We start from the raw sequence: 27922 nt of genomic DNA on the forward strand, positions 1-27922 counted from the left end.
GGGTGTCTTTGTAAGAATAGAAAATCTGGACACTCAAATGGGTAATCAGTGATACCAAGCAGGAAGTTCATATGAAGGCAGTGGATGGGCACCTGAGTGCCAGCCTTGCTGACCCCTTGAACTCAAGCCTTGAGACTCCACAATTGGTGAGAAAAGAAGTGAGTCCTTGAGTCACCCAGATTATGGTACTTGTCTTGCCAGCATTGGAAAAGCAATTCCATGGAGAAAGCTCTGACGATGGATGAAGTTGCAGTAATTTAGATATTGCTGGATTTAAGCCTTTCAACATGGAAACTGCCACAGGGCCTAGAGGAAGGAGGACTCGTGGACAAGTCCTATTTTAAGTTCATCTGAGCAAAGATAAGCAGTTCCAACAAACTAGACCAAGGGTTTTTGGGAACAGTTTATTTGTTGACCAGTCTTTTTTTCAAGCTTGAAGGGATAGGCTCTGAACCATTCCAACAGATTGTATTGATGTCCTCTGGTTGCTGCAACACATTAACACAAACTCTGTTGCCTAAGACAAATGCATTGTCTTACAGTAAGGGGACTAGAACCCCTCAAATGTAGGCAGTATGGGTTACAGAAAAGATCTCAAGTCCATACATTTTCCCCCAATCACCTGAGTTCCTTGGATTGTGACATTTCTCCACACTCCAAGAGGAGAACTCCAACTTAGCTTTTGTTCACACATCACCTTTTTGGACTATGATCCTTCGACCTCTCTCTGATAAGAATCTTTATCATTAGATCAGACCCCCTGGCTAGCTTCCCAGTGAGAAATCCTCTAGTCGTCACACATATGCTGTGTCCCCTCTCCTCTTGCAGGGTGACATGGACACTGGTTCCAAGGATTAGCTCCAATGCTACCTCTTACGGTGGCAATACAATGCAACAAAAATCATTCCCCGAAAAAATATTTTTATAATGTCCAAAATAGAGAATTTTAAAAGGAGGAGAAAGGATGCATAGCCTTTCTGCTTCTACACTCAACAGAAGAGTTTTTAAATGGAATTTTTCAGCTGTCTATTGGTACTAGACCGTTTTTCAAAACAGTTTGCACGTCCTTGTTCCACTTAAAAGGTGTTCTTCGGGTTGCCTTTTGTTTGGTTTGAGCCTCTCTGAGGGCTCTGGGACAGAGCTTTGTTTTCCACATCCAGCTGACCTGTTTCTACTTAGAATGCTTGCCCATGTGCAGGCCCCGAGGCAGAAAAATCTGCAACTCCGGAAACGCCTTCCTAGGGCTTGCTTCTTGGCTGACACCATGCCGTGAGTCAAGTTCAGTGGAGAAGAAACAAACACTCCTGAGGTCCAGTAGGATTTGGTGTCTCTGCAGTTCCTGAGCTTGATGCTTCAGTGGCATGTTCTTGCTTCTCCAAGGTCTCTAGGATCATGTTGGGGTGGGAGGCAGGAGGCCAGGACCCTCTACTTGACAGCGCCTCGTGACAGGTGTCTTGGGCACTGCAGAGGTATGAGTAGAAGGTCACCCGCAGGCCAGCTGATCGGTCCTTTGGGTGTCTTGGCCAGAAGCCATCCAAACAGGGAAGCTTCCAATGTGGAGTTCCTCTACACCAGTCAAGGGAAGGCAGATTGTTCTGGAAGGTTGTAGTAGCCCCCAGGTTAAAATGCGAGAACCATTAGCCTCCTGGGCTATGAAGAACATATTTACCATTGCTGTTGCTTATAGCCCCACCTGGCAAGCAGCCCATCTGCTTATCTGCAGCCATAAGGACTTGACTGGGCACACACATGCAATGGTGCGAATGCATGCCAAATCTGCGTGTTTCCACGTGTGCAGTACCTAGCTCCATGCATTTGCCTTGCCCTGCAGAGCAGGCTTCTCTGTCAGGGGAGGGAGGGTGGACATCTGTTTTTCACTAAGAAAGGCCTTGAAGCTGCCCTTCCAGCCTCCCCCAGCCCCTTCTGGCACCCCCAGAGGCACAGGTCTCTCTCCAAACACACCAGCCCTTCCACAAAGTCGCTCCTGCAGTGCCTGGGGAGGCAGAGAGGTCAGGTGGTGGCTTGGATTCCTTTCTCTCTCCTTCTTCCCTTCTGCGAGGGTCTTCCAGACTTGTGGGAGAAGTTCATCCCTTTATTCAGCCCTACCCATGCCCGGAGATGCTCTTGTGCATGGACCCAGGACCAAGGAAGGAGGACATGGATAACCAGGCTCTGGACTTAGGCTCTTTGTGTGACTTTGGCAAGTTTTTCTCAAGGCTAAAAGACACTGCAAAGAAGCAGAGGGTATGAACTTATTCCATTATGTAGGCTTTGTTTAGGGAGGCTGCAGCTGGCAGTGCTCAGGAGCCATGCCTGGTGGTGCATGGGGAACTAGAGGCAGCGCTGAGGTTTGAGGCTTTCTCCTGGCTAAACTGCACACTAAAGTGCCTTAGCTTCTGTACTATCTCTCTGGCCCTCTATTTTGTGACAGATAAACATGATAACCATTATACTTTGGAAACACCATGGTCTCTTTTTTTATTTTGTTGTCAACTATTGTTAGAGTGATTTTGGTTCATAGTAGAGTTGAGCAGAAGGTTCTGAGCTTTCTGGATCCAGTATTGCTAAGCCATCAGTCCATTGACTGGGGCTGGGGTGCAGGGTTAGAAAGTTGAAAACTACTGATCTACCACTTTGATTATATGGATGGTGCATGGATTGAAATTCAGGACAGGTGATGATCCACAGATGTAAAAAGGTTGAAGAACACTGCTCTATACTCTCCATCCTTAAACTTGCCTAACTTATCTCACTGCAGAAATTTCTCATTTGAGTGGTACATTTGTTGTCTTTGATGAACCTATAAGCCAGTTATAATAACACAAAGTCCAGTGTACATTAGACTTACTCTACGTACTGCACAGTCTGTGGGATTGGACAAATTTTTATTGCCAGGGATATCCCCCCCCCCCTCCGGTGGTATCATGCAGAGAATTTTCACTGTCTTAAAATTCCTCTGCATCCCACCTAGTCTTCCCCCCCTCTTTCATAATCCATGGCATCCGCGGAGTCTTCTACTGCTTCTATAGTTTTTTCTTCTTCAGAGTGTCCTGTAGTTGGAATCATACAATGCAAAACCTTTTCAGATTGGCTTCTTTTTCTTACTAAAACCCACTTAAGGCTTCTTCCGGTCTTTGTGGTGTGATAGCTCCTTTTTCCTTGTTGTTACTGAATAATAATCTTTGGCCACAGCTTATTTATCCTTCTACTGAAGGACATTTTGTTTGCTTCCTAGCTTGGGCAATTTTAAATAAAGTGGCTATACACCACTGAAGGGTTTATGCTGAAGGACATCTCCCTAGCTTCCTGGCTTAGACGATTTTGAATAAACTGGTTATAAACCTCCATGCACAGGATTTTGCCTGGACTGAAAGTTTTAATTCCCCTGGGTAAAATACCAAGGAACTCGACTGCTGACTTGCATGGCAAGTGTGTGTTTAGTTTTGGAAGAATCTGCCAACGTATGCAGGCTCTTTTTACATTTATCATCTCTGCCTAACTTAATTTTTTTCACAAACCTATTTATTAATGTGCAATAGGCACTTAAAATCCTCAGGAGACAGCACTCTTGATTCTTCCAGAATTCCCCAACTCAAGAATGTGGACTATTTGTCCAGGCTCCTGGCATCTTCTCGAATCCCACTTCCACTGGGAGTTTCGCGTTTCCTGCACATCCATGCAACTCTGCAGCCTAAGTGCCTTTTCAATTTTTATAAAACTGCTCGTTTTTATTTGGTTGCTGTTTTTCAAACACATGTGAAATGGCTACTTGCTCTCGTTTTAAAATTTCAAAGGACTCACTTGGTGGTATAAGGCAAAGCAAGGAAAATCAATGTATTGCTGAGGATGTAGATGTTCGTGGCATGTAGACATACTCATAACTGGGTCTTCTACCCCTGGTGTAAGCCTTACCATATAGCTGGTTCATACTGATACCCTGCAAAAATGACAAATGGTTGTGGGCTGTCTAAACCATACAGGGAGACAAACGCTTCAAATGATGCTGTCACCAATCCCACATACCCTGTTTGTTCATTTTTTATTCATTTTGTGGGGGGCAGGGGAGACTGGGTCCCACAAAGTGTGCTCAGAACTTACTCCTGGCTCTGTGCTCAGGGATCACTTCTGGTGGGACTTGGGAGAATCAAAATGACCTTCTAGGGATTGAACCCAGGTTGGCAGTGTGCAAGGCAAGTGCTCTACCAGCTGTACTATCTCTCCACCCCATAGTTCCTTTTAAAAAAAATTCTTTAAAAATTCTTTTTCTTTTTTTTTTAAAAAAAAATTTTATTGAGATTCTTTGGTTTACAGTGCTATTAATGATGATGTCTCATGCACATAATTTCAACACCACACCCATTACCCTTTTGAAAGAATTTTTTAATGATTTTAAAAGAATTTAACTTTTTTATATTATTAATCTGGCCCAATCTGAGACACATTTGATTATAATCTGTCCTCAAATTGGGTAGTAGCGTAATGTCAGTATAACGATAAGAATTTTGAGAACAAAATAAAACTTGCTGTTGAAAATTCAGTCTTCCTTTTGTTAGCCTCTCCCTTTAGAAATGAAGACAAGAGATAGAAAGTAGCATTTACTGGTGTTCTTAGCAATAGAACAACTTGAAGTGCTATTAATAAGATAATATTAATTAAAATATTTTTAAAGCACAGTTAAAGTGGTATCAGACCACTTTAGGGGATAAGAGACCCTGGAATGCATGAGTACCAGAAAAGCAATTTCAGAGGGGTGGGTTGCCATGGGTGCATGTGCCAGTTCTGGTGGTCTTGTCTAGATTTTCATGGTGAGGGTGTCAGAATGATTAGTACAGTAGGGAGAACATTTGACTTGCACATAGCAAACTCAGGTTGGATCCCCAACATCTCCTATGGTCTCCTGAGCACCACCAGAAGTGATTCCTGAGTGCAGAGTCAGACGTATTCCCCAAACATCTCTGGATATGACCAAAAAAGCCCCCACCCACCAAAATTGATTGTAATGAGTCGTTTTACAAGAGATAGGTCAGTTGAGGAAGTGACTGGAAGTCCCCTCCTAGGAAATCAAGATCACTAAAGGGCAATAGTCAGTAGAACTGAATAGGAAAATATAAGTCAACTCCTTAAAGGGGCCAGGGAGGGTACTTGCCTATTCTTATCTTGACTGTATGTAGAGTAGGAAAGAAAGTATCTCCTGAACATGTCTAACAGTCACACAAATCTGTACTACTTGTGAAATTCATTTAAAGTGATATTAAGTTGGAAGTTCCTTAAGCAATTACATAACCTTATTTGAACCCGAGCATCTGACAATATCACAACTTCTAAAGAACATAGACTCTGGACATAAATTCATAAAACTAGAGAAGAAATAAGCCATCATAAATGAAAATAAAGAGAAATAATCAGAGCAGAATCAGATCAGTGCCAGATAATATGAAAGTAGCTAAGAAGACTAGGAGATGAAAGTGAGGTGTCACATATTACTGGATTAGAGTTTAGTTTTATGAGTAAAAAACATGAATAACAGGAAAGATAATATTTTCAATGACAATAATCACAGAACTGATGAACGATATCAATTCTCAGATTCTGAAAGCTCAAGGAACACCAAGTTAGATCAAAATTGATTTTCCTAAGTAGATATATTGGTAATGAAGCCATAAAACTATTGTCAGCAGATAATGGAAGAAATTAATTATATAAGTAGATACATTAAAAAATGGAAATTATTGAAATCCTGACACATAAATAAAGTTTTATTGAAACCAGAGCTACATCATTTGCTTGTACATAGTCTATGACTACTTTCACAGTGCTTTGGGGAGTGTTGAGTAGCTATGAAATATTTGTTACACATCCGGTCAACCCGAGTTCAGAGACCCCAGCAAGCAACCGAGATTATCTCCTCCTCACAGCAAAGCCTGGCAAGCTACCCGTGATGTATTTGATATGCCAAACACAGTAACAACAAGTCTCACAATGGAGACGTTACTGGGCCCGCTTGAGCAAATCAATGAACAACGAGAGGACAGTGCTACAGTGCTATCCTCATCCTAAAAAATGACTTCCTACACTTGTAAAATCTCAAAGCGTTGAGAAGATACCAAGCAAGTTTTCAAAACTAGGTTGAGTTAGCCTCATAGCAAGTTGCTCTCTTAGCTCTCTTGACCGATGGTTCTCAAAAAAAGTTGATCCCAAACAAGGACCAGCAGCACCATCACCTAGAAACTTGTTTAAATAGAAACTTCTTGAGCCCCATGAATCTTTAGAAAGATTCAAATGTATGCTAGAGTCTCATAACCACAGTTTTTAAAATTATTTTAGGTGCCATGATTTATAATACTGATAATGGCAGGGCTTTTGGAAAACAAAACAAAACAAAACAAAAAACCCAAACGATAGGATTGAAACAGCACACTCTCCACTAGAGTGTCAGCTTCCCTCCACCCTGTCTCTCTGTCCTCCCTCACCTGCACATTCTCCCATCCCCCTACAGTGATATGCCACCTCACTGTTTATGACTATTTTCCAACACCAGCTGTTCTTGACCCTGTCTGTATGTTAAAGTCACCTGGGGAATTCTGATTGGAAAAATTACCATTGTTTGGTTTCATCTCCAAAGATTACCGCCTAGCAGGTCTGGAATGGAACTGGGCACTGGCACTTTTTGACCATCAAATTGGTACTTTCCATGTTTTATCACTGGGAAAATTGGTGTCGAAAATATTTGAAAAACTCCCCAAACTTTGTCCTTTCCAGTGGTCTTGATTATGAAGAATAACAAAGAATAATTAAGAACTAGGTCATTTGAAAGGTGAGGGAGGTCTGTCCTGCTAATTTGCCTGACTTGAATCACCCAAATAAGCCAAAATTAAATCTTAGCTTCGCTTCATGTCACCCCTTTCATATCTTGCCTAGAAGAACTGTATGTGAACTAGGCAAGCGTTGCAATATATGTGAAATCAAGCAATTTTATTGCAGACAATTTGGGATAACAAAAGGTCTGGATAATATCCAGTGATACCAACAAAATTAAAAGGAATGAAGACCCACTTAGCTAAACCTCAGTTCTGAAGAATGTCCTACAATGTAAGGATACGAGAAAGGGACAAGCAGAGATCGGACAGGACATTTATGCTCAAGTTCTTTAATAAATGGGCCGGAAGACTGACATTTTCTCTATTAACCTGTGACAATGATTTCTTTGAAGGGCACAGTCTTGGGCCCTTGAACCTTCACATTACTTATACGAACCCTCTTTCTAGCATCACAGCAAAGATAACACTCCTCACCTGAGAACTAGATGACATCACATCCTCATAATTTCTTAGTCTTTAAAATGTGAAAGCTATTAGGTCAAGCGTTTCTTTACCATATAATAGTAAATTCAGCAAAAAATAGTAAAGGATCACTATGTACATGTCTTGACGAAATCCCACTTACTGAAAATTTATTGCCTTTTTTTACCTGAAATTCTAAAACAGCATAAATGTTGGACCACCACGAAAACAAGTTGTTTTCATAACAGGGAGACCATAGAATGGTCACAGTAATTTGCATCTTCATGATTTATGGGCAAGAAGTCTTCAACTTGAGTTGAGGGAGAAGTAAAACAAACAGCTGGAATTCTTTTACCACTCACCAACATACAAACCACATTCTCATCTACTCTGAATTTCCACCAAATCCCTTGGAGCCATATCTGGTGGACATTATTATCATGTCACTGTGAGTATTTGTTTAAAGCTCACCACACACTTACGGGGACCAGATCTGGTTCCCTTTGGAAAGCTCAGAGGAGGGAACTGAGAAAATATGATTGTCATGAACAAGAATCTGGTAGTTGAGGGATTGGAAGAGAGGCAAAAACAAACAAACAAAACAAAACTAGATTTGCTTCACCCCAAGGCAAGGAAAATCCAAGGTCTTCCCCTCGGGGTTCCACACTAGGAATCGATCTTAGAATCAAGAGGCCACAAAGAGTCCAAAGCACTTATAGTACACTGATTTATTTTGTCTAAGAGTTTAGGAAAATTTGGGACTGTAGAGCTCCCAAAAGTTACTCCTTACTCTATCAATGATGGGGAAGAACCAGAAGGGAGCAGGGTGAGGAGATAGAACTTGAAGGTGGGTAATGAGTTTCTTCATTCAGGCTAAATCTGGGACTGGTCCTTGAGGAACATGGATGACCAACTTCCAGGTGATCTGTCCTTGGAAGACTAGGAGCATCCTTTGAATGTTCCACTCAGACTCTGTTCTCTCTGGGGCTTCACAAAGCCCATATCTTTGTAGTCAATAACCTGGAGTTCCCTTAGACTCTCTCAAAACACTCATACTTCTTCCAGGAATTTTATAAAGACCTAGATGAAGACAGGAGTGGGTCAGGGGTGGGTTAGACCAAGGAACAGATGTTCTGTAGGTGTCACCACCTATGACCATGTGGGAATTCCAATCTGGAAGTTTAAATAATTACCCTCATTCACAATGTCATTTTCTCTGTTGAAGTTGAATGTCTTCCTACTGAACTCCTTGATTAATAAGGACCAGGAAATCAGAGCCATATAAAAAGGTGTAGTTCAAGAGAAAAATAGAAATGACAGTGCAAGGAGGGACACCATCGTCCAGGGCTTGAGATAGTCAATAAGATATCACACTGGATGATCTCTAGGTGAAAAACTTGTCAGCTGTTCTGGTCAATGTCTTTACTTTTGATTTATTTACCTTTTATGCTGCCACTAAGTCAAAATGGAAACGTACTTGAGTTTTTCTTATCCACCAACACTTCATAAACGTGGTCAAAATACTGCAGTGCATCCACTGCAACCATACAAATCACCCAACCTATGCTATTATTCTGGGGACTTTAGATTTTCCTGAGTCTCTATTGACCAGAGATACCCAAGTTGACTCCAAAATCATGCTAAGCAAACTAGTAAGACCAAGAAAGACAAATTCTACCATTTCACTTATATGTGGAATCTGATAACAAACATAGAGTAAAAGAGATTAGCATGGTGGTTACCACTGGTTTGGTCTTGGAAAACAGGGAGATGTTTGTTAATGGGTGCAAACTTCCAATTATAAGATGAATAAGTTATGGGGTACTTAATGTACAACCTGGTGACTATGGCTAATAATGTTGAGCGATAGCACAGCAGTAGGGCGTTTGCCTTGCACGCAGCCAACATGGTCGACCCGAGTTCAATTCCTCCGCCTCTCTCGCCTGCATGGCAGAGCCTGACAAGCTCCCCGTGACGTACTCGATATGCCAAACACAGTAACAACAAGTCTCATGATAGAGACGTTACTGGGCCCGCTCGAGCAAAATCAACGAACAACGGGAGGACCATGACCGTGATATACTTCAAAGTTTCTAAGAGAGTAAATCTTAAAGGTTCTTCCCCCAAAGAAGCTATGGTAAATTTAAGTGATGGTATTAATGCTAAGATTCAATCATTTTATACAGTATAAGCATATATGATCCACATGTGGTATACCTTAAACTTAACACATTTAGAAAGTAAAGGTATACACTTAAAACACTAGAAAATGATGAAGTTCCTTTTATAGTTTAGTCTCACTGAGTACATTTGTTAGAATCTACCCATCTTGTGCTATTGATAGGCCCCTTATATTTTGTATGTATCTTATGATACATACAAAAGTCAAGTCAGTATGTATTCTAGTATTCTTAATTAATTTAATGAAAAATTCTAGTAATGAAGAAATGGAACCAATTTTGCATGATATGTAAAATTTATTTAAAAGTCTCCTTTTTATTTTTAAATTAAGATTCTTTGATTTACAATATTGTTAATGATGGATTTTCATGCACATAATTCCAACACTGCAATTATAACCAGTGTACAGTATACCCACCTCCCTTCTCCAAGAACCCTAACTCCCCTACCTTTCACACTGTGCCTTTCTTCTTCCCAACCCTCACCAATTCAATTGCTTGGATCAATTTTCCTGCTGTGTTGTTGTTGATGCTGGCCCTTTGTTGTTACCTGACTGTGTACCTTTAAGTCACACATATGAGAGAGATCGATCAATCCAGGAAAAAAAAAAACTCTTAAAAATTGGTGAAATAAGATAACATTTCCATTTCGGTAGAAAATCTTGAATTAGGTAACTGAAATCACTCATCCAGCATCATACAGATTATCAGTGCTACAATTTGATGAAAGTCAATTCAGTTGTTCAGAGAATTAAGTTAAAAATTTTTAAATGACATCAGTGTTTGCTAATACTGATAATATTTGATAATTTGTGGTTTCTCTGTCTTTTGTAGAAAAAAACAATGAACCAAACTTTGGGGACCCAGGTCAAGACTCTTAAATCTACTTCTTTACTCCAGTGGTTGGCAGAATAATGTCCCCCAAAGAGGTCCACATTCTAACCCTAAGAATTTATTAAATTGTTGATCCGTGGTGAAAGAACTTTGTTGATGCACTTATATTGCAGATTTTGATAGGGGGATGTATAACCATAATATAGTCACAGGAGCCCTTAAGAGAGGAAAGTACTAAAGACTCAGAATAAGTGAAAGAAGATATAAGGATAACAGCAGAGATAGGACATTGTTATGTCTTTTCTGATGCTCTTTACCCCCATTTTCGGGCAAAACCTGCCTCTGTTCAGGACTTACTCCTGGCTCTGCAACCAGAAATCACTCGTGGAGACCCAAGGACATTGAACGTGGGTCAGCCTCATGCAAGGCAAGTGCCTTGCCCATTGTACTATCTCTCCGGCCCAGGAATAATAAATATACTTTGAGTATGGAGGAAGGATCCACAAACCAAAGAATGTAGGGAGCCTTTCAAGTTTGGAAAGATAAAGAAATTTTTTTCTATCCTGAAGGCTCCAAAAGAACACAGGACTGCTGATAACTGATTTTTTTTTCCTATTGAAACTGATTTGACTGATTTGGCATATCTGGTATCCTGCACTACAGTGCATTTATATTGTTTTAAATCACTGTGAATTATTATAACTGCAATTGGAAGCTAATACACCCCTCTCCCCACTGTCTTCAGTTTCTGTATCAACGATATTTTTCTGTTCCTCCACCTCCTCATTTCACCCCAGGAAAGTGTTACTTTTAGATGTGTAAGCATCTTTCTTTCCCCCTTTATTTTTTTTTCACTACATCCTAGATCCTAAAAACAACAGCTTTATTATTTTGGGTTGAAGCCATGTAGAAGCGATCAAGATGTTTTCTGGAATTCCTGGATTTAGGTTCAACTTGGATCACAGACCAAGATGGGGGCGGGGTGGGGGGTCTTAAAAACTGGGAAGTCTCTCTTCTCCAAGACACACCACCCATACTGTTTGGATAAATTGCAGTGGAGATGTTTGTACAAACTTCTGGAATGAATGTAAAACTGTTCCAGTCATATTGGTGGTCAGGAGACTTCCTGGATTCTTTTCCCCCTTCTCCTCCCCTCTGTTCCATACTTTTTTCATTCATTCATGCACACAAACATGCATGCATGTGTTCAACTAACACTAATTAATCACCTCCCAGGGCCAGATGTTGTGATGGGCACTGGAGAAAAATACTGAAGAGACAAATTTGTCTCTGTGTAGCAGAGAGCTGACAGTTAAAGTATGGTCAGTGTGTTACAATACAGATGAGGACTCCCAGAGGAGTCTTCTCTTCTGCCAAGTGCTGGTTTAAGTGGATCTCAGGGACAACCTCAGAGAGGACAGGACCCTCGAGTTAGGTCTGAGGATGGACAGGCTTCAGCAAACAGATGGGGGAAGAGTTAGGAACAAAAGTTAATGCGGCAGCTGTGGAGATTGGACATACTATAGTTGCTTGGCCCAAGAGAGCAAAGGAAGTCATTTGGCGTAGTCACAGCAAAACTCATCAAGGAAGAACAGAAAAGAAGAGATGCAAAGTGGGTGTGGTGCAGCTCTTGGGGCGGGGTCTATCAGGAATATTAGGGGCATTAGTTGTAAAACTAAAGTCTACTTTTCTATATGCTTGAGTTGTAAAGTCACAGTTTATTTTTTGGGTGATGGAGGATGATTGAGGCATCCTGTAGCAAAAATGGATTGACAGATTTAATTTCATTTCTGTCTTCTTTGTGGGATTATCTAAAGGTGGGTGTGGGTGCAAAGGAAGGTAGTCTAAACATCATGTTTAGACTAAGGGCTATTGAACCCCACACATCTATGCTATGACTGCCTGGAAATACAACTGGCCAATTAAAGAATCTACTGTATCTTACTTGACCCATCAAAGGTTGAAATGAAGATTAATTAAATCATGGAACGTGCACATCTTACTGCTGAGAACACTATCAGTGCTAATCATGTTTAGCATCATGGGTGTTCCTGTCAATTGAATGAATTGCTCTATTTCACCACAAGAGATAAATGAGGATGCTATCAACTGCCTCAAGACCAACTTCTAATAAGAACTATATGGAGTAAGAAAACACAAATCTCAAGATTATAAGAAGATTAAAGCTGCAAACAGATGGGCTGAACTGAACTAAGGAGATGCTTAATTAAATAGGGCAAAGTTTCAGGGTCTAGAATGGCAGCTCTTTCTCTGCTTCTATCAGGGAAGCCAGAACACGATGACAGAATTTGGAGGACAAATGGACTAAAGCAATTTTCTAACTGTATTTACTAAGGAAACTGTGGGGAAAGGAGGAGGAAAGGCTTTTAGTAGGTATTTTGGTTCCACCAGCATGTTGGTCCTGGCTCCATGTTTTCAAGGACAGAGACATTGTCTTGGGATCTTTGTAACTACAGACTGTCATATGTTGGAGAACCAGTACACTGCTGAATGTGAGAAATGAGCATTTCTCCTTTGCCTCCCCTCCCTCCCTCCCTCCCTCCCTCCCTCCCTCCCTCCCTCCCTTCCTTCCTTCCTTCCCTCTCCTTCCTTCCTTCCCTCCTTCCTTTTTTCCTTCCTTCCCTCTCCTTCCTCCCTCTCTCCCTCTCTCCCTCCCTCCCTCCCTCCCTCCCTCCCTTCCCTCCTTCCTTCCTTCCTTCCTTCCTTCTTCCCTTCCTCCCTCCCTTCCTCCCTCCCTCTCTCCCTTCCTCCCTTCCTTCCCTCCCTACCTCCCTTCCTCCTTTTTTCTCCTTCTCCCCCCCTTCTCCCCCCTTTCTCCTCCTTCTTCCCTCCTCCTCCTCCTTTTTCCTTCTGTTTCTGGGCTATAGCCAGCAGTGCTCCTGGCCATGTGCTCATGAGTGACTTCTGAGGGACCATATGCAGTGCTGAGGATTTGAACATGAACTGGTCACAGACAAGTGCCTTACCCCCAGACTACCTCTCCAGCCCCTGAGAATTTTTAAAATTTTTTTTATTAGTGAAACACCATGAGGTACAGTTATAGACTTATAAACTTTTGTGCTTGGGTTTCAGTTATACAATGAACAAGTACCCATCCCTCCACCAGTGCCCATCCTCCACCACCACGGGTCCCAGCATCCTTCCCACCCCCAATCCCCCCGTCCCACCCTGCCTCTGTGGCAGGGTATTCCCCCTTGTTCTCTCTCTCTTCTTTTGGGTACTGTGTTTTGCAAGAGAGGCCTTGAGTGGCAATCATGTTTGGTCTATAGACTACTTTTAACATGCTTCTCCCACCCTGGGAGAAGGTCTCACAACATGCTTCTCCCACCCTGTGGGAGGGTCTCACAACACCCTTTATTTGGTGCTCTCTTCTCTATCTGAGCTTCCTTTTCACCTAGCACATGTGGCTGGCCTTCAAGTCATGGAGCAAAATTCCTGGTACTAATCTCAGCCATTCCTGGGTGTTAGTCTCCCGTTTTGTTGCTTTATGTTCCCCAGATGAATGCAATCTTTCTGTGTCTATCCCGCTCTTTCTGACTCATTTCGCTTAACATGATACTTCCTATGTAGTACCACTTGTATGTAAATTTCATAACTTCATCTTTTCTAACAGCTACATAGTATTCCATTGTGTATATGTACCAAAGTTTCTTTAACCAGTCATCTGTTCTGGGGCACTCAGGTTTTTTCCAGATTCTGGCTATTGTAAAGGCTGCAATGAACAAACAATTGCAGATGTCACTTTGACTTTACCTTTTTGCCTCTCTGGGATATATTCCCAGGAGTGGTATTGCTGGGTCAAATGGGAGATCAAATTCTAATTTTTTGAGAATCGTCCATAGTGTTTTCCAAAAGGGTTGGACCAGCCGGCATTCCCGCCAGCAGTGAAGGAGGGTCCCTTTCTTGCCACATCCGTGCCAGCATTGGTTGCTTTTGTTCTTGTGGATGTGGGCCAGTGTCTGTGGTGTGAAATGATATCTCATTGTTGTTTTGATCTGCATCTCTCTGATGATTAGTGATGTAGAGCATTTTCTCATGTGCCTTTTTGCCATTCGGATTTCTCCTTTGTGAAAGTTTCTGTTCATTTCCTCGCCCCATTTTTTGATGGGGTTGGGTGATTTCGTCTTGTGGAGTTCAACCAGTACCTTGTATATCCTTGATATCATCCCCTTGTCGGATGTGTATTTGGTGAATAACCTTTCCCATTCTGTAGGCTGTCTTTGTATTTTGGTCACTGTTTCTTTTGAGGTGCAGAAGCTTCTTAGTTTAAGATAGTCCCATTTGTCTATCTCTATTTTCACTTGCTCGGCCAGTGGCGTGACATCTTTGAAGATACCATTAGCTTCAATATCATGGAGAGTTTTGCCAACTTTGTCTTCAATAAACATTATGGATTCCGGTCTGATGTTGAGGTCATAAATCCATTTCAATCTTACATTTGTGCATGGCGTTAGGCAGAGATCTGAGCCCACTTTTTTGCATGTAGCCGTCCAGTTTTGCCAGCACAACTTATTAAAGAGGCTTTCCTTGCTCCATTTCACTTTTCTTGCCCCCTTAACGAAGATTAGATGATTATATGTTTGGGAGGAGATGTCAGTATATTCAACTCTGTTCCATTGGTCTGCAGCTCTACCTTTGTTCCAGTACCATGCTGTTTTAATTATTACTGCTTTGTAGTAGAGCTTGAAGTTAGGTAGGTTGATTCCTCTCATTCCCTGAGCATTTTTTTATGTAGGAGTACTACTATTTATTCAGCCACTGATTAGCTGATTGAATTGGGCATGAACTCCACCTTACTTTTTTTTCATAATTTTATTTATTTTTTTTCTTCTTATATTTATTTATTGAATCACTGTGGGAAAGGTTACTAAGCTTTCAGGTTTAAGTCTCAATCATACAATTATCAAACACCTTTCCCTTCATCAGCACTCATTTTTCACCACCAAGAACCCCAGTATACCCCCCTCCCACCCCTCCCCATGCCTGTGAGACAGATTATTTCTACTTAACTCTTCTCTACATTGATTACATTCATTATTTTGACAAAAGATGCACCATTATTGTTTAGAATTCCCCCCCCCAACAATCAAAATTGCTGAAAAGGCATTGTGAAATATTTTGTTTTCTATAGCTGGTTATCAGAATCATATAATGTCAAACAGCCACAATTTTGGATTTCTGCAAAGAGCCAGATAATTACGAGATTGGTTTCTGTGTGTCTGGTGTTATGGCCATGCAGGAGAGCCGCTTGTAGGGGGCAACTTGTGACCTCGGTAGGGCGTGAAGGATGAGCCGGTACCACCCCCTTCCCATGAGATTGCAGTTGCCCTGTCACCGCTGGCTCATACATGGCTTTCCTATAAGCTCTGAGGTGGCGGTCACCTTGCTTCTGCTGTGTGTGTGTGGGGGGGGGGGGCAGGGAAGGGGAAGGGAGCAACACCCTTTCCCTCCCCGGGAGGCATGACACCATAGTTTAACACATGGTCCATTCACTTTTCTGCCGCAAGGTGCCGGACTCTGGATTAAGTCCTTTTGCCTCTGGAGCCATAGTCGTGCCAGAGAGCCGCTTGTGGGGGGCAGCTCATGACCTCGGTAGGGCGTGAAGGACGAAGCAGTACCACCCCCCCTTCCCATGAGACTGCAGTTGCCCAGTCACCACCGGCTCATACCTAGCTTTCCAATAAGCTCTGAGCTGGCAGCCACCTTGTATGCTGTCCACATGCCAAAAGCTGCTGGGTTTCGTGATTTGTTTCTGAGTCTCCGGGATCATGGCCATTAGTCAGCTTGATCAGGAGCCAGAGAGGCCATCTGTAGGTGGCGACTCGGGGTCTTGTTGGGATGGGGAGAAAAGGGTCGGCTCCACCCCCATCTGGTGAGACCCCGTGTGTCTCATCACTGCAGGCCCAAACCTGGCTGTCCAGTGTCCTCTGGAGGATGGTGGTCACCAGGCCGCCAGGGGGAACAGGCCAAGGCACAAAACCTATTTCCACCTGGAGTGGCCCAGAGCCAGAAACCTACTGTAGGAACAGGACTCATTCCTGCCAAAAGTCTTTGGGTTCCGAGATTCATTTCTGAGTCTCTGGGATCATGGCCATTAAGCAGTTCGATCAGGAACCAGAGAGACCATGCCTCCAATTATATAGCTGAGCCGGAGGTGGTTTGTGGGTGTGTCTCCCACATACCTAACTTTCTTGGTAAACTTTGCCCCAAGTTTTTGGGGTTTGGCCAAAGGCATAGCAGCAATTTTGGGGTATCTGAAAGTCTGATGTTGCCATCAGGATGCTGATGCACTCACTTCACAGGTACAGATTGACCTGCTGGCGGCACCGTACCCCCCTCTGAGCATTTCTTAACCAGCTTATTTATCAACCTAGACATGTAATCACTGTCCTCCCGTTGTTCATCAATTTGCTCGAGCAGGCCCAGTAACGTCTCCATTGGAGACTTTGTTGTTACTGTGGCATATCAAATACATCATGGGTAGCTTGCCAGGCTCTGCCATGCAGGCGAGATACTCTCGGTAGCTTGCTGGGCTCTCCGAGAGGGGCGGAGGAATTGAACTCGGGTCGGCCATGTTGGCTGCATGCAAGGCAAACGCCCTACTGCTGTGCTATCGCTCCAGAAGCATGTCAATTTTTTTTTTTTGGCTTTTTGGGTCACACCTGGCGATGCACAGGGGTTACTCCTGGCTCTGCACTTAGGAATTACCCCTCGCGGTGCTCAGGGGACCATATGGGATGCTGGGAATCGAACCCGGGTCCACCGCGTGCAAGGCAAATGCCCTACTCTCTTTGCTATCACTCCAGCCCCTAGACATGATTCACATTTTAATTCAGTAAACAAAAGCCAGTGGATGGTTCATTTTAAAACATTGCTTGTCCTTGTCTCTGGATCACTCAGAAACTGCACATGACCCTCTATTACCTGGAGACTGAAGCCAGGAGACTGAAAGGCAACCTGTTTGGAAGTGTATAACAAGCCTAATTTATCTTCTCACTTACTCCCACAGAAGGTACATGGATACTAAAAAGTATTCAATAGATCTTTAAGGAGAGAGGAGTGATTGCTATAATTCATTGTTTTTGTGAATCTTATTAGAAACAGAAAACTGTCAAGTAACAAGTCGAGAGATGGTGTTAGATTGACTAGTTGTGGCTAAAAACTGGCTACCTGAATATGAAAATGTAAATGTCTATTTCTGTTTACTCATGCAGAATATTCATGGTTCAATCCTTCATACAAACTGTGACAAAATCTTTCTTGAAATTGCACTATCATGATTCTTTTTCACCTGATTGAACAGAATTTATCAGCAACCTTACCCAAAGATATTGACTTTATTTCTAGTCATTTATTTTTTTAAAAAATTTATTTTAAGCATTAAAAATCTCACTAAATTAATCCTTCAGGAGGATTTTTGAACAGGTTACTAAAACATTTTCATTAAAAAAATAACTGGACAGTTATGAGTTTTTATAGGCAACAGATCATTTTTAACAACATACCTCTGTGGAATATTTCCAAACATCTGTTTTCAAAAGACTTTCTCTACAGCATGATTTACTCTTGAGAATAGAAGCATTCTTACTCCAAGTTAAAATATCATCTTTACCTTTACAGATTATGTTTCCTTATTGCCTTAAAAATATCTGCCCCTTAACCAACCCCTGACCACAATTTGTCACAGAAAGGGTGAATTTGCAATACTAGTTTTATGTTAAAAGAAACGTGCTTTCCACATTGGATTATCCTTTCCATAATTTAATTTTTAAAGTAATTTAAAATTGGTAACCAGCAAACTTCTAAGTGATGCAAACACATGATGTTCACAGTTATTCCTCTTCTGTAACAGAATTAATTTTTTTATGTTTCAAAGGAAATTTGCCTTTGTTTTCCTGCTATATTTTGCTTTGGAAGTTAGCTTCATCAATGTCGTCCTTAGAAACTTGGTATCCTCCAGTGAGAACTGCTTCCTAATAGCTTCTTCATGAAGGGGATTGTAAATGAGTCTCCTTCAACTCTATCTCTACAGGGTTAGAGATAGAATTACTTTTATATTCTAGTCAAATCAGCTGCCACATCAAAGGTTACACCAATACCATTTTGTCATAAAACATTGTCTTGTTACGGAAATCATTGAGCATTTAAAATATCTTCCTCTTAGAAGTTCATAAAGAAAGCAATTATGGTTGTATCCCATTACTGAGAAAAATTAGTGAATTCCTTAGACTGAAACATGTTTGGAGCATCTGTAATTTGATGCAACTCTGAGCCTTCTAAACTGCATAATTTCTCCTGCTACTTGTTTCTTCAACTCCAGTGATATTTTCAAGACATCTCCCAAAACTATCTGCAGGCAGAGGTATACATAATGGCTTAGTCAACAATAGGTGTTATATGGATTATTTTATAACTTTGGTTCCCACAACAGGAAAAACAAGTTTTTTCTCTATGGCATTCAGTGTTTCTCTTTTACTATTATAAAAGACTTCATTTATATAAAAAATTTCATGTGGTGCTTCTAAACAGTTATCAAATTGATTGTGGTTTTTATAAGGCACTGAACTGAGCAGGGAATAACTCTAGAAGATAGAAAAGTAGGAAATTATATTCATCTTTTGAATAACACATTTTAAAACAAGTAATGTGGGCTTCATTCCAGGTTTGGTTGACAACCCAAAAGGTGATAAGAGTTTTGCATGAGTTTCACTCTTAGTAGATGACACAAACTGATACTTTAAGCAGTCATTCCTTTTTTTTTTTATTTTTAGCATTTTGCTGCCAGAACTGATTAGACTGTCATTGTTTGCCTCCTAATGTGACTTACAAAAGCGCTGGCACCAGGAGAAAGGTCTTTCTGTTGGTTCAGCTCTGCTTTCTGTGTGTTTTATTTACAGCACATGATTTCTCTACAGGTATATTTAAAGCCACTTTCCCAGTTTATGAGGAGGTGGTTGAATTTATTAAGACAAGGTAAACCTTAAAGCTATATAACTAACTTACATAATTTGAAATTTTTCCTCTCTCCTTAAACTCAAATGAATGCAAGGCCTAAAGTCAACCCTTGTGTACATAGAATGACCACTGTTCCCTTCTCACACCAATTCAAGAGTTGTGTGAGACCTGATGGTATAATATGAGGGTCAAATACAGGCACAAGTGTCATTTCATATACTGAATGGCAGTAATTCATATTCATTCTTATTATTGTCTACATCTAAAATGCTTTTCTAATAAGACTTATCTCTTACCAACAGATCATCCTGTTCATCCTTGAGAGTATATTTGGAGGCCTTCATTATTTAAAAAAAATTTTTTTTATTAAGAACACCATGATTTACAAAAATTTTAATTATACAGCTGTTTCAAGCATTTAATTTTCCAATACCATCAGTGGAACTTTCCCTCCATCAATATCCCCAGTTTCTCTCCCAATCCCAACTTGCCCCCTTAGGCACATAACAAATTCTATTTCATATTGTTTGTTCCTACCAAACTCTAAGAAATGGTAAATAGAATGATCAGAAAATAAATCATTAATGGCCAATTTGTGAGAACTGTATGGTTTTGACCTATGTAAATAAGAAAATTAAAGCCATTTAATACAATATAATAAAATGCCTATTCTCATTTACATGTATTAGTTTTCAATTCTGAAATCTAAAGTATATTGCATTAAGTTTTATTTTTTACTTGGATCTCATTATGTTAATAAACATGTCTCATCTGACATTAATAAAACCATTAAAGCCATTTATGTGTTTATATATTGTGGAGTTTACATGAAATAGGTAAGACCTACATATGTAAATTTCCCCCCTACATTTTATATAAACACTGTAGTTTACAAAGTTGTTCATGATGATTTGTTACAGGCAGTCAATATTCCAATACCATCCCACCACCATTACACCTTCCCTCCACCATTGTCTCCAATTTTCATAACCACCCCATAAACATGCCCCCATACCAGACCCTCAATTTATTTTATATTACTTGTTATCAATAATTTTCTAATAGAAATATTTAAAATTTTTCTACAGAGGAAAATTAGTGTAAATCGCTGTATCTCACCATGGAGACATTAAGTTTTTGTATAGGAGATTACTAAGGTGTTGTTATAGGTTAAGTCTTCTGTGTTTATGTCTTGTTAATCAAGATTGGTTGCCTCTACATTTCATTCTATTCAATCTGATGTGCCACTACTGGATTATCTGTGTTGTAGAGGTTGGAAATGTCTCTTCAGGAAGCCCAGTATTTTTAATGGGATGGTGCAGCTGAGAGTTAAATTTTCAACTGGGTGGCAACTTTGAGGTGTGGACATGATGCCAGGGCTTCCAGAAGTATTGGGATATGAGAAGAGGTAGCCCATCCTGACTGCCCCCCCCCAACAAAAGCCTGGAGATTTCAGTCACAAACCCCACTTCCTGATTTTTTAGCATATTAATTTCTTGGTGAGGTTTGTCCCAAGATGATGGCTGGGGGCATGGTGGCAATTTTAGAGTGTGGATGCAAGGGGTATCAGGGCTCTGTTTGGGCGAGCACTGGGTTCTTTTTTTAATTATTATTGGTGAAACACCATGTGGTACAGTTGTAGACTTACAATTTTTTGTGCTTGGGTTTCAGTTATACAATGATTGAGTACCCAACCTTCCACCGGTGCCCATTCTCCACCTCCAGTGCTCCAAGTATCCCTCTCACCCCCCAACCCCCATCCCACCCCACCCCTGTGGCAGGGCATTCCCTTTTGTTTTCTCTCTCCTTTTGGGTGCTGTGGTTTGCAAAAGAGGGATTGAGTGGCAATCATGTTCAGTCTATAGTCTACTTTCAGCATGCATCTCTCATTCTGGGAGGATCCTCCCAACACCCTTTACTTGGTGCTCCCTTCTCTATCTGAGCTGCCTTTTCCCCTAGCATGGAGTACTGGGTTCTTAACACAACCCATTACCCTGTTAAATAAACAGCAACATAGCAATCATTTAGTTCACAAATATAGTCTGGTTATATAATCATCAAATATATGTTTCTCCTTATTTCTCCACACAGTGATGGCATTTCTTCCTCTACCTAACAACTTCAAAGATCATGAAACTGAGCTGAGTGCCATAGAGTTTGTCACTTCCTTTCTGGGCCACGAAAACTCCTGGACAATCTTTCTCATGCTTTATTCTCTGACTACATCTGCTTTCTGATGTCAATGTCCAAAGGAACACTGGAAGCCAAGTGCTGAACATGGCAAAGTTTCCATCTGTTTAGTCCCTCCAATGATGACTTGGAGTATAACACCATCTCATCTCTCTGATGAGAAGAGCAGAAGTGCTGATAGATGTGGCAGAAGCCAGGAAAAGCATTCCTAACGCCTGCCTGTCCTTCACCAACTACAAGACCAAGATGACTGCCTTCCTACTTCCTGATGGATCTATCACATCTTCCAGAAGGGCAATGGAGAAGATTATCCATGACTTCTACTCAGATCTGTTCGATAGCCATGTCCACCTGCCCACATATCAAATTCCACAGGATGGATATGTCGTTCCCAATGTTCTCCCTTCCAAAATCCGACACGCCATCTCGTCGGTAAAGAAACAAACAGCACCCGGCCCAGACAAGGTCAGACCTGAACACCTGAAGAACCTGCCATCAGTACTCATCAAATATGCTGGCTCGGCTCGTCACATGCTACCTGTCTGAATGCAAGGTTCCGTCCCAATGGAAAACCAGCAGGACTGTACTACTGTACAAGAAGGGAGACATCCACAACATTGACAACTATCGCCCGATCTGCCTATTGTCTGTCATCTACAAGCTGTTCACTCGAGTCATCCTGAATAGGATTGGCAGAACACTAGATGAAGGACAACCATGCAAGCAAACTGGCTTGCGCAAAGGATTCAGCACCATCGACCATATCCACACAGTAACCAAGCTCATTGAGGTTTCTCAGAAATTCAAGATGCCGCTCTGTTTAACGTTCATTGATTTAAAGAAGGCCTTTGATTCTGTTGAGACGGAAGCAGTCATTGAGGCCCTAGCCAATCAGGGCATTCAAACTCAATACATCAAGATCTTCCGTGAGCTGTATTACGGATTCACTACCAGGATCTCACCATTCTACAAAGAAGTAATCATTGATGTCAAGAGAGGGGTTCGGCAGAGTGATACCATTTCACCGAAACTCTTCAGTGCCACCCTCTAGAACATCATGCGAGGACTGGAATGAGAAGGAATGGGAGTGAAGATAGTTGGTCGGCAACTACACCACTTCCGCTTTGCTGATGACATTATTCTAATAACACCAAACATTAGCCAAGCAGCACAAATGCTGGCCGACTTCAACCGTGAGTGTGGAAAGGTCGGACTACACCTGAATCTCACGAAGACAATGTTTATGAGAAATAGCCTCGTTCCTGATGCTCCATTCGCTCTCAATGGAACAACCATCTCCGAATGCAACAGTTATGTGTACCTAGGTCGAGAAATCAACATGATGAATGACCTGGCACCTGAGCTGTTCAGGAGGAAGAGAGCAGCTTGGAACGCCTTCAAGAGCGTTGAGGAAATAGCTAAGAGGATGAAGAACCTTCGACTCCGGGCACATCTCTTTGATTCCACTGTTCTTCCTGCATTAACATACGCCTCAGAGACCTGAGCCCTACGCAAAAAGGATGAGAACACTATTCAGATCTCCCAAAGAGGAATCGAAAGAGCTATGCTTGGAGTATCATGTTTCACTTAAATGAGTGAAAGAATCTGGAGTTCCTTCCTCCATGGACGATCAAGAATCAGGGATGCTGTCTCATTTGCCAAGGCGTCAAAAATCAGATGGGCTGGACACTTAATGAGATTTAGAGATGACCTCTAGACTAGAGCTGTTACTGACTGGGTTCCACAGGATATCAAATATCCATGTGACCGCCCACCTACCAGATGGTCAGGCTTCTTCATCAAGATCATGAATGATCGGTTTGAGGCTCTTCATGTTCCTAGAATGAACAGACGCCATTGGGCTACACTAGCACGCGACAGGGACAAATGGAGACATTACTGGCGCCCGCTTGAGCAAATCGACAATTAACGGGAAGTCAAGTGATCAAGTCAAGTGATCTCTCTGTCACTGATTATATTTTGTATGAATGAGAAATAAAGTTTCATTCTTCCATTGTGTCAAACACTGAATATTGCAATGGGGAGAGTTCTATGTCCTTGTGACATGTTACCTTCTATTATATCCTGACTTTTGTGAGAGATTTTGATATATGTTCTCAGGGCCCAAAAATGGACATGTTCCTGAATTCAATAATGTAAGTAGACAAATCTTCAAGACACCATCATGACTTGAAGCACAAGTACCCAGAGACTCAGCACAATGAAAGTTTCAACAAAGAGAGCAAACACTCCAATTAATGTGGTCAGGTCAGAAAATGTTTCATAAAATAGATCAAATCTTCACTGGATTTTGGAGGAGAACAATTTCAGTGAAGCGAGCTTCCTAAAAAAAGGAGTCTTTTCACAGAAGAGAACTTGGAGTACTGGAACTTTGAGTTCCAAGCTTAGGCATTTGGCATTAATTCTGCAGACAATGAGAACCAGAAGAAATTCTGAGTGGGGGAAGATGCAGTCCAATTGACACAAAGGGGGAACCACTCTGGAAAATAGGGAAGAAGGTGAATGAGAGGAAATGAAATTGGGGGCACCTGTGTGCTTACGAAACCAAGTAAGAAGTAACTGTAGTGTGAACCTGCTATGAGCATTTGAAGTTCAGAGGTCATGGGACTAGGAGAACGGTGTGTGTATCCCACTTGTGAGTTTTACTGACCTTACCAAATCACCTATGAACTAAGCCTCAATTTCCTGTTTGAAGAAAGAGAATAATAGTTGTATGATATAATGAATATAAAATGTACAGAATGGTGCCTGAAAAAATGGTAAACGTAATTATTTGTAATCCTGGTGTGAGCTTATTAATGCTCTAATATGGGTTTGTCACAGTGATCATGGAAAATAGAACTGAAAGTCATAGAGACACAGGAAAGATCTGAGTTCATACAAAGGTGAATTCAAAAGGACTTCCCTTAGGGACAATATTCTTCCACTGGGTTATTAGTTCTGTGAAATTAAAAGGCTAGATACCTAAAAATAAAACAAAATGAACATATCTACCAAAAATAAAAATAAAAAGGCAACATGAAGTTTTAAACAAATATTATTTGAGAGGTCAAGATAAAGTCAGAAATTTTTTAAGATAAAGATGACGATGACAGTAAGAATGGGAATTTCAGTAGTGAAATAAATTGTTGGTGAAAGATGATTATTGTATGACTGAAATGTAAACTCGAAAGTTTGTAAGTCTATAACTGTACCTCGCGGTGATTCACTAATTTAAAAAAGAAAGAAAGATTCCAAAAGAGAAAGGAGCAGACATAAGCAAGACATAAGTTTTTTAGACTCTTATATAGAGAGAAAGATACTTTTCTCCCTTTCTCTGAGATAAAAGAGAATGAGAAGAAATAATAAGGAAAACTAGAGAAAAGCATGATATATGGAATAGCAAAATTCAGCTTGCTGATGGAACATGACCTTGACATTTTCTGAAAAGTTGGGGGTACAGTCATCTGCCTGGAGTGGAGGTGAAGGTCAGAGATTTCTGAACAGAAAATAACACAACACTCACCATCTCAAATTCCTGCTCACTGAAGACAGAAGACAGAGGACTCTGGGATGGGAACTCCACAGAGAGAAATTCTAAAGAGCATTATTTTTATGGGTATTGTTTAGTGAACAAATTTCCTGACTCTGCTGGAGATTTTCAAAGTCTACTGAAGGGCAACAATCACAATCAATCTCATGACCCTAAAAGAAATAGGTCAGTGGTCCAAATTGGCTTTCTTTGCTCTGATGTTGTTTGGTTCAGTCAACCCCAAGGACAGGACACAATGAGGTGTTTGCCATGTTGGAATTTTCTCTCACTGGTGACAGTTCTCACTGGAGAGCTGGAAGCTATTAGCATAATTGTACCCTGCCTCCCAGACAGAAAAGAAGGAAGGCTGATTCAGACACGCATCAAAGAAAGCTCCCTGCTACCTACACCAACATACCCAACATACAAGAACTTTATTGACTTCTCATCTAAGGTCCCCAGATGTTTTCTTCAACCCAATTTCATTTGGGGATTAAAGAGAGGATGTGATTAAAGAGAGAGGGAGATGCATTGTGGAGAAGACATTCTTTGAGTTGTTCCTATCTGACCGATGGAGCCAAGTTTTAACCAAAGTTAAGTTTGAGCAATTCAACTTGGAAGCTCTTGAGATTGAAGACCTCCTGCTGGGAAAGTCATCCACCAGAAGGTGTTGGTCATATAAGAACCTTCCTAATGAAGTAAAGCCTTGTTTATTTCTCCCTGGTAGAGGTAATTGTTGTGACATGTCTCTGAATCATTTATTTATATTTTTATCCCCTTTTCAACATAAGAAACTAAACAGATGGAAGAAACTCACTTAAAGGTTGTCTTATTAGTCCTGGCAGTCTTTGGCTCCAGACCAACAGTGTAGCTTCTTTCCCTGGCTAGAAATAATGCCTGGAAGTGTTTACACCACTTTCATATTTGCAGAGGGTAAGAGGCACCACATTTTCTCCATTTGTTCTCTGCATCAAAGTCTTCTTCCGAGCTTTAGTACAAAGATGGCTTATTGAAGTTCTGGACCCCACTCAGAAGAGTTTTTGAATTCTATTCTTCTTGTTGACTATAGTGGTGAATTTGAGAATGTCTTCATCCTTATGTTCTAGTTATAGTTTAGAGCTCCTTGTTATAAAGTTGGACGTGGATGAAAACATCTATGGTGGTGAATGCAGCTGGGAGCATGGGCAACAAAGAAAGGACAGATGGGAGGTGGGTGTGGGCCCAAACACTGCCAGATCCTCACCTACTCCTCTAAGGAGTGTTTAAAAATGTGGATTTAGAGGACTGTGTACAGGGTCTATAGCCATTACTCCTCCTTAGGAAGGACCTATAGCTACTCTCAAAATGATTAGCTTCTTCAAAATTAAATTCAGACTGAGCATCCAGAATCAGTAAACTTACTGTTTAACATGGAGTTTATACATAAAAGAGCTATGAAGGAAGGGGCTGGAGTGATAGTACAGTGGGTATGGTGTTTGCCTTGAACGCGGCCAACCTGGGTTTGATGCCCAGCAACCCATATGGTCCCCCTAGGACCACCAGGAGTGATCCCTGGGTTCAGAGCCAGGAGTAACTCCTGAGCACCGCTGGGTGTGACCCAAAAAGCAAATAAATAAATAAATAAATAAAAGCTATGAAGGGAGACAATAGATAAGGCATAAGGGTGCCACCCAGCAGGTCAACCTGTCCCTGCGGGCGAGTGCATCAGCAGCCTGATGGTGCCCTCAGACTTCCTGATACCCCAAAATTGCCACTGTGACTCTGGCAGAACCCCAACAACTTGGGACCAAGTTTCCCAAGAAATTAAATGGCCAAAAGTTAGATATGTGGGAGTCACACCCACAAACCACCTTCGGCTCAGCTATATAAGCTCATTTATCTGCCTTTCTTCAGAGACCCTAATAAATCTCGAAATAGATCAAAATCAGGCCATTTAAGTGCATTAATGGCCACGAATCAGAGATTCACTTGTGAATCTCAGAGGAGAGCAGCACCACAGAGATGTCTCCCCATCCTGGGCCAAGCTGATTTCATCAGACACCTAGGAGAGGGTCAGGTGTGTCCTTATGCCTGCCCCAATGAACCCTGGCATCCACAAATCTCCAACTCCATCATGCTCATGGCTGACCTTCACAGGCTCATCCTGAGCCCCCCACATATGAGAATGAATCCGCTGAAAAACTCAGGTATGCAGGACTAGTGACTGAAAGCTACAGACTTCAAGGAGTAGAGGATGGGTGACCTCCCCACCCCCCATCTCCCTGCTCTTCTTGTTCCCTGGCAGTTACGCCCAAGAACTGCCTCTGGGCACCATTTAAGCCCATGATTCAGAGCCTCACAAATGAATCTCCAAAGAGAGCAGCACACCGCAGAGATGCCTCTGGACCTCAAATATTTAAAAATTTTTAGAATTCCAGGAGCTTGGGGCTGCTTTTGTGGCTACATGTCATCTCATACTGTTCATAACAAGCATTATAAAATAAATTATTTAGCATCTGCCTATGGGGCAGATTTTGGTGGTGGTGAGAAAATTCAAAATAATGATGGTGGGAAGGTGTAATGGTAGTGGGATTGGTGTTGAAATTTTGAATGTAAACAATTATTGTAAACAACTTTATGAAAATAAAATTTAAGAATATAAAAAAGTAATGTGGAGTTTATGCCTACTTCAGTCAGTTTAATCAGTGGCTAAACAAATAGCAATACTCCTACATTTAAAAAATAGACAAGGGGAAGAAGATATAATTGGGTCAAGAGACTTTGGTAAATCCAGGTGTGGGCTGAAGTTTGGTTATAGAATCGGGATCTATAATGGGACCCAACTCGAAGTTCCCAGCTCCCTACCCTGATACCTGCCTTTTAGATGAAAATACATGATGGCCTTTCCGTTTCTTTATCATCTTCTCATGCCATTGATGAGGAAAGTAATA

This window comes from Sorex fumeus, unplaced genomic scaffold (genome assembly GCF_029834395.1).
Source record: "Sorex fumeus unplaced genomic scaffold, SorFum_2.1 ptg000265l, whole genome shotgun sequence".
NCBI lineage: Eukaryota > Metazoa > Chordata > Mammalia > Eulipotyphla > Soricidae > Sorex > Sorex fumeus.